Below are 12167 nucleotides of genomic sequence, written 5' to 3'. Positions count from 1 at the left end.
CCTGGGCCACCCGGCAGGAAGCTGCGTGTGAGCAGCCCATCTGGATCTGCAGCTCTGGGCCCTGGATTTCAGAGAATTTGGAGGTCGGTGTGCCTGCCCTGGGGCCCCCCGGTCATTTGTGAGCACAGTCCATAGCCTCTCCAACACCAGCAACCCCGGGAAGACAATGCCAGTTTGTTCCAGAGAGGAATTCTAAGCAACGCCTATATCCTGAATGACCCAATATTTCTTTTCCTGAAAACATGGACAGTCTGAACAGAATTTATTCAAAAACATCCTTCCCCCCTAGTTTCAAATTAATAGAGGTTCATTGTTACCTCTGAGCAGTATGTGATAGTGACATCAGCAGTAGGGAGGCTTCTGAAGGAGGGTTTGGTACCACCGCCTCCTAGGAGGAATGCAAATTCAAGCATAAAAGCCAGAAACGAGAATGCATGGGGGCGGGGGGGAGCTGCCAAGTGCACGCACACTGTTTTCCATGCGACCTGTAGGTTTAATTTCTACCTCCAATCAGTCTCAGTGTGCAAATTGTTTTGCTTGTACCATACAGACTTTTTTTTTTTTTTTAGCTCAACTCTCAGGCTAAGGAGGAAAACACTGTGGTCTTTTATAAGGGAAAGAGTCTCCCGAAGGAAATAATGAAGGCCCCAATTGCCCAAGTCCTTTCAAAAGAGACTGCACAAAGCACTCCTGAAAACACTGTGGGGAATAATTTTATGTTCACTGGGGAATTGCTTAGATGATCTAATAGTTCTTTGCCCTCACTCTAATTTCTATGATTCATGTGTGACTTATTTAATTGTTATCATTTATTGCAGATACATAAAAGAATGCTTTTATTCCTTTAAAAAAATCAGAATGCAAATCATCTTAATATCGCACCAAGTTTCTACACTCATCAACCTTCGAAACACTGACATATTAACTTTTTGACCTACCCTGAACCCTCCCCACTACCTCCCCTGATACAAAAAGTGCATCTGTCGCCCAGCCCTACAGAGCACAGTGGGACCCTCCACCCAACAGTGCATGGAAAACAGGTTTAGGGCAACTAAGGGTTAAATGAAGTCCCCGAGGAATTCCAATCTGTTTCTGGCTGCTAATTCAGAAGCTGCCTGGGGCCTAGGTGTAACCACAGCTAGGAAAACTTATCCTCAGCAACATTTAGCATTTATCACGGTCAGAAAACCACCTGTTACTTGGGAGAGATTCAAAAGAATTTCGAGCCATAATTAAAGCCATAATGAACAAAAACATATTGTGAACTGGTACCCAAACCCCAGGCAGATGTGTTATTTAACTGGGGGTTTGATCTGTGCCATTAGTTTGGAATAAAAATAACAGGCAACAAAACACATATGAAACCAAGATCCTGCCTGCCCAGTGCTTTGTTCCTTCTCAAGTCCTTGACAATTGCGGTTAGTAACCCCAGTGCAAGTGGCACTAGTGCTTCTCGCAAAGCCGGGGGTGTCTGATGACATATTAGAACAGAGCTGGCAGCCAATCAGACCCAAGGGAATGCCTGGATCTTTGAAAACATCCCCAAATGACAGCCAAAGGAGAAAGACACACAGCGTGAGCCGGACCGTGTGTCCATCCTCCCAGGCAGGTCAGGCTGGTGAATCATGTTGCATGAGTGCTCTCCCAAGCCCAGGCCTTTTCACCCTGCTGAAGCCAGAAGATGATCTTTTCACCCAGAGGAATATACACCAGAGGTCGCAGAAGTGTCCTGCAGACCTACTCCAGGCAGATGTTTCCCTGGGAAACATCTGAAAACACATGTGTCCAAATGTCAGTAGAATTGCAATTAAACCCAGAAACATACATGGATGAGGTCACTGGCAGGAAGGGGTCAGTTTCTACTTGGAAGTTCTGTTCCAGTTGGTGACTACTGGTTTGTTTTAAGGCTCTGAGTCTGTCTCTTTAAACTTCTTTGTAATCTTCAGAGAGAAATCGTGCTCTTGAGAGGGTGAGGCAAAGGGGAGTGGGGTTGTGAACTGAAGGACAGAGGGTCAAAGCAATTTCGTGGGACGCGTGTGTTCATAACATTGTATTCAACATTACTCTTAAGAAATTCAGAATTCAGTTGACAGATCTATGCAAATACATGAAAAATGGAAAAAGACAAGCTAGCAGTTCCGTTTCAGAAGTTGAAAGCATCGCTTTGATTTGCAATGATCTTTAATCTACCTCTTTTACCACAAGGAAAAAACTGCAGAGAAAAGAGCCAAATGTCATGAAATAAAGACCTGCCAATGTACGGTTGGCATATATTTTAATTCTTGAACAATTACCCTGCCATATACATTTATTCGTGAATTTTATATATTGGGACATTAAATTTTGAAGCTGAAAGAGAAAAATGGCAAATGTAAATAGCCCAAAATGCAGATCTGACTGTAAAACGTAGCCTCTTTTACTAGGATGTGCTCAGACTGCACAGGAAAACTGTGGCGAGCACAAGATGTTGATGGTCAACCTCAAGGGGTGTCCAGTAATCTCAAGGACTTTGAGTGTACACTTTCTGGCCATGAAAAGATTTCTCTGGAGGTAGGCTTTCATCTATATTTAGGAGAACATTTCTAGAATAGCTAAAACATGCTGCAGTGACATGAATTCATAGCTAAGAGTGAATTTTATGTGGATGCAAACATATTGTTTCCCTGCTCAATCTCTTTCACTGTCTATCTTTTGCCTCTCAAGTTAATAGTCTACTAGTTCAAGATGACCCAAATATGGCCCCAGGCAACTTTGCTGAGCTCACCTCTTGTAACTCTGCAAAATTAGTATGAGCCACAGCCCACTCTGGATGCTGTAAGGAGCTGACTTGTTTTTCCTTCTCTGTGCCTTTCTCCATCTCCTCCTCTTGAAATGCCTTTCCCAACTTCCTCATCCTAGCTGAAGTTTCATATGAAGGTCATTCCTGAAGACCATGACCATGTTCTTTCATTTTTGCAGCTGGTAGCAGCTAAGCAGGCATGCCATTTGGTTGGCTGCAAAGTATGTGCGCACAGCTGTAGCCCCTGCCAGAAGCTTAGAGAGGCTTTCTCCAAACCTCAGAGCCATCCATGTCACTTCTTCCTATCACACTCAACAGCCTCTTCTGTCCTCTCTGGAGAGGACCCTGAAATCAAGAGATGAATCTCAGTTGGCAGGAGAGAATAGAATTTGAGAGCACAGATTCTAGAACCCAGCTTCCCGGATGCAAATCCAGCTCTACTGCTTAGGAGTGGTGTGGCAGTGCACAAGCTGGTACATTTTGCTGTGCCTCTTGTCCTCAACTGCATAAAGGGGGCACCTAGGGGTATTGTGAGGATAAGATGAGTTCTTATGTGAAAGGTGTTGGGAATGGTGTGTGCTTTATGCCCACTTGGCCCCTCATGCTGTTTGGTGGGAATTCTGAAGCCAATGGATGGACCACAGAGGCTTTGATTGGGCTTTTGGGCCCTTGTATACTAGAACCACTCCTAAGCATTCACAAGAATGATTTCCTTCCTTGCATCCAGGCCATCTTAGCCCCAGTATACTGACTTGATGGTAATCTATCCAGCCTCACATGTGCATAAAGACAGTTGATGAGGATGGAGGGTGAAGCTCCCCCCATGGAAATCCAGATTTCCCAGTCAAATCTTACTCTGGCCTGACCCCTCCCAGAATTCACTCTGGGCCCAGAAGGAATACACTAACAGCGGTGCAGATGCTCATTTTGTCCTGATCCCACACATGCTCCTCCAGATGGGACTGACACCCTATACTACCCATTTTCCATTTGCATGCACTTAACCCAACTGAAAGGCCACCAAGAGTGCCCATTTGCATGAGTGCCCAGTCCCTATCTGTCCATCTCTCCACTGCCGGCTCTCTACTCCTCTTTCTTTGCTTCCTTCTGTTTCTAGCTCTTCCTTCCTCCCTCAGTCTCTCTCCATCTCTCTTTCCATCTGTCTCTCTGCACCTGAGTTTTTTCCTCTCTCCCTCCTGCTCTCTCTTTCCCTCCTGCATACCCTACACACACACACACACACACACACACACTCACACATACACATATACACAAAACCCAATGTGCCATGCTAATTGGGATCCCAAGTGAGTTTGCCTCATCCCTATGAGCAGGGGTGAATGGATGTGGTTTAAAAAGGATATACTTCACACCTGTCAATTAAACGCAGTCACAACTAAATTTTTAAAATAACAAAAAAGTAAATAAACTCAGTTGCTTGCTGCATGAAAATTTACCCCGATGGTCGGGGACGGGCCGACCTGGCTGGATCGTGCTGCTTCCCAGCTGTCCTTCCAAAGTGGGCTCACGGAACAAACGCTCCTTCTGTTCTCAGTGGCTGAGCGCATCTCCCGGAATGTCCCAGAGCAGGTGTGGGCCTCCTGGGGGTGGACGGAGGGCACCGTTCCCTGCACGTTTTTAGAACTATATGTACTGCAGTTGGTCGGCTATTTTTACAACATTCCAATCACACAGAGAAAGGACAAACACCGTCTAAGGGGGAGCCAGGCAGCAGTGGCAGCACTGGAGTATATCAGGAGCAAGGAAATGTCTTCAGGCTGGACTGGCCATAATAGGAAAGAAATATTACCCTAAACGAAGGTGCCTCTATTAATATATTACTTTCGATTTAAAGTAGTCTGCCAACTGGAACACAGCCCATCAGGAGGGAAAGCTGGATGTTGCTGAGAGGGCAGGGTGGGAATATTTTTAAGGGTCGGCTGAGCTCCAAGCCTGTATATATCATTTTGTTCACTTGACAGTTATTTGCGGGCTCACGTGCCGAAAGCCCGGTGCTAGACGCGGCCAATGTCTCCCTCGGCCTCACCGAGCTTACAGTTTAGAGGAGAACAGGGGCAATTGAAACAGAAATTACAGCTTTGGGTGCCGAGTGTCTTGAATGAGAAAGTCCAGGTGCTGAGAGCCGGCAGCTGATGTCATCGGGCAGTCAGGCAGGGCCTCCCAAGGGAGGATCCCCGAAGCTGAGACCTGACTGATGAGTAAGGGCTAACAAGCCACAGAAAGGAAAAAGTGTTCCAGGGAAAAGGGACAGAAAGTGCAAAGGGCGGAGCAGGGAGAGATCAGAGAGGGAAGAGAAGCCGGATGATAAAGGGTCCGAAAAGCCCAGTTCAGGAATTTAGGGTTCAACCTCGGGTCCGTGGAAAGATTTTAAAGAGCTTTAAGTGGGGCTCAGTGTCATCGGGACCGCATTTCAGAAATATCGCTCAGCTGCCCTGCAAAGAGAATACAGGCAAGCAGACCCACAGGGAGGCTTTTGCAGTCAACACAGTAAAGAGGAGGAAGGAATCAAGACTATTTCAGAGGCGAATCAATTGGACATAATGGTTGACTCTATGTGGGGACGGCTGGGAGAAGGAATCAAGGAAGGCCCCTTGGTCTTTGGTTGGCATGGTGGTGCCATCTCCTCATGCAGGGAGGTGACCAGTCCCACTAAGGACGGGCTGGCTTTTAAAATGCTCTAGGGTGCCTCTGTGATCAACACCCTCTTGTCCTCACCCTCTCCTTGGATAATCCCTTCCCTCTGCATGTGGGGGGGACCTGGGACCTGGTTCTAACCAGTGGAATAGGATGCCACTCCCATGATTACAGTATTGTATAAGACCCGCCTCAGCAGACTGGAACTAGAGCTGCCCTTGTGGGCTTGATGAAGTAGCAGCCATGTCAGGAAAGCTTCTGGGACCTGAAGACAGCAAAAAGTGAGGGCCCTTGGGCAGATGGCCACAAGGAAAATAATCTCAGCAGTGGCCTGAATGCACCTGGAAGCAGAGACTTCCTCCCAGCTGAGCCTTCAATGCAGCCTCACTAGACTGAGAACCGAGGACCCAGCAGGACCCCTGGTCCATGGAAACCATTAGATAAAAAAAAATGCATGCTGGATTAAACTAAGTTGGCAGTAATTTGTGACACAGCAGTAGACAACTAGTACAACATCTGACTGGAGACAGCAAAGAAGCAGTTGGTTATTTGGGTCCAGACCTCAGGAGAGTGGTCAGGGCTGGAGATGCCCATTTGGCAATTGGGAGCTAAAGCCACAAGAGAAACTGAGGAGGAGTCAATAAAGGATTCTGAGAAAGAACCCAGCATGGCAGTAGGAAAACTGGGAATCTGATTGTATTGAATAATAGCCACCACTTATTAAGAATTTTCTCCATGTAAAACACTGCACTAAGTGGATTAAAGGCATTACCTTACGTATCCTTACAGCATCCCTAGGAGGCACCTACTATTATGTTATTATCCTCAAGTAACATATCAGGCCCAAAGAGAACAAGTAACTTGCCCAAAGTTACACAGCTAGCAAATGGCAAAGCAAGGATCCAAACTCAGGCAGCTGGCCCCAGAGTCCATGTTTCTTACCCATTTATGCCAAATTTCCTCTTTCTGTTACAAGGAACAAGAGACCCAACACAAACTGGCTTAAACATAAAAGAGGATTAACTGGCTCACCATAACTAAAAAATGAGGGATGGAACATATTTCAGGCACATCTGTCAGGGATTGGAGCAATGCCATCAGGTCTCTCTCTCCCTACCCCCTACTTCTTCCTTCCTCGCGCCATCTCTCAGTTCAGCTTTCCCCGTGTTGGCTCTATTTGCAGACAAGCTCTACTGACATGATGGCAAAGGTGGTTCCCAGCAGGTCTGACCTGAAGGTAAAGGTGTTACCTTAGAGCAGTGTCCTTCTCACATAGCTTGTCTCCCCTAAACCTGACCCTTTCCCCGAATTTAGGATCAATTGATGGATAGGTACAGAAATCAGCCTAATCTCTCTCCAAAGGGAGATTAACATGTCAGATTTAAATAATGATAATAATAGGCTATACAGGAGATATGATATAGGTATTTGGCAAAAATGGGTTTCCCAATATTGTCCCTCAGAATAAAATTAGACCCAACACAGGCAATAGTGGACAGCTGGCCGCTGTTGCAGCAGTCACAGCCTGCCCATTAAGCTTGCCACATAGCATCATGATGCACTTTCTCTGCAGACAGGCTGTCCTGAGGACAAGGGGGAGAGAAGGGAGCTGAGCCACGTATCTTTTACTAAACTTACCTATCAGATAAGCCACCTCACCACCTTCTCATTTCTCCACCCTCCCAAGAGAAGAATGAAGGAAGAAAATGATGTCCCAGAATCTTTTTAATAAAGTCATTTTGAGAAGAGAAATTACTTTTCTTCCTTCTCTCCTTTCCCTCCACAATCTATCAGCTTTGTAGTAGAAAGAAGGGAAAATGCAATTGAGAGTAAATGGCTTTCTCCATAATGTCCATTTTTGTGGTAGAGAAGAATTTCAATGAACTGTGTGTTTAAATTTTGGAAAATGTTTATCTGTACACAAATTTGAATAAAATTTCATGTTTTATGAGTGTTAAAAAAAAAAAGAGGTCCTAGCTCCACGTCTATGAAACTGGTTAAAACTGAAAAACTTGACAATACCATGTGCTGCCTATGACGTAGAACAACTGGAAGTCTCATACATTGCTGATGGGAATGCAAAATAGTACAGCCACTTTGAAAAACAATGTCTTATGCAGTTGAATACATTCTCACAATATGACCCAGAAATCCCACTCTTACGTATTTGCCCAAGAGAAAGGAAGACATCGTTATGTATGTTCACACAAAGACCTGTGTGCAAATGTTTACCGAAGCACTATTCATAGTCACAAAGAATCAGAAACCATCCCAATCACCCATCAGCTATGAATGATTAAACAAATTCTAGTCCTTTCACACAATGGGATACTACTTAGCAATAAAAAGGAACACATTACTGGGATACACAACAAATGGCTGAATCGCAAAAACTTTGTGCTAAATATAAGGAGCCAGTCTCAAAGGGCTACCTACTATATGATTCCATTTATAAGATATTCTGGAAATGGCAAAATTGTAGGAATAAGAACCAGATCAGTGGCTGGCAGGGACTAGGGTGGATGGAAGCATACAATACCGAGAGATGAGGGAATTGGGGGGGCAATGTGATGGAGGTGGCATGAGTGTATACATTAGTTAAAACTCATAGAGCTGTCCACCCCTTAAGGATGAATTTTACTATCTGCAAATTAAACCTCAGTAAACCTAAAATAAAAAGCCAGGTGGGTTCTACTGAAACAGTGGTTCTCAAACTTCAGCATGCATCTGAATCCCCTGAAAAGTTGGTTAAAAACACAGATTGCTGAGCCCCACCCGAGTTTCTGATCCTGTGGATCTGGGGTGGGTCCCAAGAATTTGCTTTTTTCTAACAGGTTCCCAGATGGTGCTGATTCTACTCATCGAGGGATTACACTTTGAGAACTGCTGCTCCAGTGAAAACCTCTCCACCTGGAACCTGTAGGGGCAGGACACAATTGTTCTTCCCCAACAGGGCATCTGGCTTGTCCAGAGAAGGTGGTGGGTAGCTGGGGAGACCAGCCTTTTCAGGGAAGGCCACTAGTAAGGTTAGCAAAGTTTCCAAAAGGAAAAGAGGGGTTCCACACTCCAAAGGAGGAGGATAAGTTAAGTTAAACAACATTTACTTTGGAAGTGTCAAAGAAGATGAAGGAAGTCAAGATTGAAGTATTGAGTTTGTCAAATGCTCAGATAAATCAAGAAAGATAAGGACCAAAATGTGTTCACTGGATTTAGTAACATGAAGGTCAAAGGTAACCTTGAGAAGCCTAGAGTCAAAGGGCTGCAACTGGAGTGCATCAGAGCCAGGATCGGTGAATGGAGGCGGGAAGATAAATGCAGGGAGTTTACACAACCCACTCAGTAAATATAGTAGATAAAGGGGAAGGTGTGCTCAAGAGTTTGGGGAGAAGGGGCTGCATTCCTTTTTTAATATGGGAGATACTTAGAGAAAATGGAATCAGTATTTCAAATAAGAAGTTGAAATCAAGGGAGAAAAAGTATGGTCATTGAGAGAAGACCTTGATGAGGCAGGTGTATTAGTTGGGGTTTTCCAGAGAAACATAACCAACAGGATATGTATATATAAACATTAAGAGATTTATTCTGGGAATTGGCTCATGTGACCGTGGAGATTGGTGAATCTGAATTCCATAAAGCAAGCTGCAAACTGAAAACTCCAGATGAAGGCAAAGTTGAATTCCTCAAGCAAACTAGCAGGCTGAAGTAGAGGCAAAAATTCTTTCTGACTTCTGAAATCCTCAGTTCTGGTTTTTAAGACCTCCAGCCATTTGGATGAGACTCCATCGCTGAGGGCAATCTCCTTTATCAACTGTAGATGCAATCAGCCAAAAAGGCAATCAACTAACTGTACATGCAAATTCCTTCACAAGAACAATTAATCCAGGGCTTGCTTGACCAAACAACTAGACACCATAATCTGGTCAAGATGACGCATGAGATTAACCATCACAGCAGAGAATGATGACATTCTGAGCAGAGATGGAATAAGTAACCACAAAGATGCATGAGGCAGATAGGTGCAAGGAACAAAGACAGGGTGCAGCCCTAAGTAGGTTTTTAAGTTTAGTGGAGGGAAATTCAGAGTTCTTATCTGATGGTTTCTGTTTCTTCTTCTGAGGAGACAAGAAGCTAATCCATGGAGGCAAAAAGCACAAGGTTCAGGATTCAGTCTCCAGAGTCAGGGTTTAAACTCACTGCCTAGCATTGGATGAATAACCCCAATGCTTAATGAGTGTCCATGATATGTGAATGCTAACAGTGCCTTTCTCAACGCAAAAGTGCCCAGAATTGTGCCTGAAACATGGCACATGCTGAATGTGAGGAGCTTGAGGAGGGACGAAAACATCTGAAGTAGAGTCTAGTAATTGTAGAACTGCTAAGACCACAGCTCTGAAAGTTTATCAAACTGTTACTTCCTTTACCAAAAGAGGTAAAATGTTTGTTTATCCAGCCTACTGTGGTTCCCAGGTACCTGGTGAACATCTCCACTGGTCCTCTTCAAATTCAGATCATTTTGCCCAGAAGAGGGACTCAAAATCCTAAATCCATTATCTCCTGTGCCACCACCAGCTTAGGGAACTTTTGTGATTTATAGGAAAGGCCATAGTAAAGGTCACCTTTAAAGCTCCATCAAGTCCCAACAAGTTGGTTTTTTAGAGGCTTAGAAGTGAGTCACTCGCCCACAGTTGGCACCTTCAAATGGATCAACTGCGTTAGATCCTTCACATAGAAAGGATAGGGGTAGCTGGACTCAGTTAACATGGGAAAATCAAGGATGAATCTTCTCCCTGCTCAGAGTATGAACTGCCGGCCTAGACCATGTGTCACAGCTGCTATTTCCATTCCATATAATAAATGAAAAAGAGAGAGAATTTTTATTCCCCAAAGCCTTTCTTCTTCTATTCTATGTACCAGGGCTGAGCTTGCATTTCCAAATAATTTTTTTTTCTCCTTGAATTCTTTGGATATAAGTAGGTAAGAGAGCTGTCCCAGTTGTGGGCCTCCAAGTTAATCACAGGAACCGCAGAACTTCTCCAGTTTCTTTATTGCCTTTCCAAAAGGTTAGGCAGTTTCCCAGCTTCTGTTTGTGCTTCTTTTTTTTTACTTTTTTCTTAGGAACTCACCAAAAGACAGTTACCCTATTTCATCAGTTGTGGAGTGGATATTTTCCTCACATTTTAACATCTCTGAAATGTGGATGCATTTTATAGTCAGTGGCTTTGTGTGGTACTTAAATTGGCCCATCTTACAATTAGTGTGCCTTGGTTTTGATCAACTTGGGTAATTTGGTCCTTCGGTAAACACCTAAGTACCGGGTCTTTACAGCAGAGTTTCCTCTAAGTCTATCCCCAGCTGTGTACATTTGATATTATTTTTCCCCTGTGTTGGACATTGAATCATGTCCCCCTACAAGATATATGCAAGCCCTAATCCCGGTCCCGCGGCTGTGGATTTATTTGTCAACAGACTCTTCAAGGATCTTGTAAAGATGAGTCCAAGTAGAATCAGGGTGGCCCTTAATGCAAGAAGACTGGAGTCCTTATAAGGACAAAGACATCTACACAGATACAGATACGGAGGAGGAGAAGTGGAAGTCCCGGCAGGAGACAGAGAGGCAGACCGACTGCATGTGTCGGAAGCAGAGAGTGACTGCCAGCAAGGCACTCCCAGAGGCTTCCGACTTCAGAGAATGCAGGGTCCTGCCAATACTTGGATCTGGGTTGTCTAGCCTTCCAAACTGTGAGGCAATTGATTCCTGTTGTTTAAGCCAGCCAGGGTGGGGTATTTGTTCCAGAAGCCCTGGCAAACTAAAGACCTAGTGACTTATTCAAGGCCATGCATGTTAGTAAGCACAGTGGGATGGTGCAAAGTCATCGGGCTTTCTGAAACACATGCACTGCGTCCGAGTCATCTTCCAACCATCTTCACGGACGACAAAGAGGAGATAACAAAGCCCACAGGAGAAACCAGCTTCCGTTATATCATCATAACATGTCGGTACATACGGAAAGCCATCTGTAGAGAAAGCAGCCAACCGGCTGGGGGACCAAGTCATCACAGACTTGTTATCTTCTCTGGGCCTCAGTGTTCTCATCTGTACAGACCATCAATGTAGCAACAACAGCTCCCTATATCCAGAGCAGTACCAAGCATTTCAGCACATAGTCTTACTTAACTCTCACAATAGGTCAACAAAATATCATTTTCCTTAATAGAAACTGTTGCTTGGAATGTTTAAGAACCTTGCCCATGATTACAGATCCCCCAAGGATCAGAACTGAGGTCAACCCTTGGCTGGTTCCAGGGAGCCCTTAACCTCCCATGGATTCTGCCTCATTTGTCAAGGGAGGAGATTAGACCACAGGACCCCTGAGGTCCTGTTCCTAAAAGGAAGTGGCTCTGCCTTTACACACACATACCGTTCTGGTACGGTGCTTGGTGACCAAGCTTTATGAGAAGGCGTTTAATGGTGATTTCGGAGCAATTGTGCTAGCTCAAATAAAGAAAAGAAAAAATTTTGAGGCCTGCATTAAGTTAGAAGTGAGGAATCGTGTTCTAGGAGTATGTCAGCGAGAATCAGGTGAACGCAAGAGGTGGAAAGCATATGTTCTGGAAAGGATGAAATGGAAAAGGCAAAAGACATGAGTTATGCTATTCAATCCTGGGCACCGACCCAGAGTGACTCAGAGCAGATGGCAAGTTTGATCTTGATAGCAAGGAATATTCCATGGAG

This window comes from Tamandua tetradactyla, chromosome 6 (genome assembly GCF_023851605.1).
Source record: "Tamandua tetradactyla isolate mTamTet1 chromosome 6, mTamTet1.pri, whole genome shotgun sequence".
In the NCBI taxonomy this organism is placed as follows: domain Eukaryota; kingdom Metazoa; phylum Chordata; class Mammalia; order Pilosa; family Myrmecophagidae; genus Tamandua; species Tamandua tetradactyla.
This window is presented reverse-complemented; position numbering follows the sequence as displayed.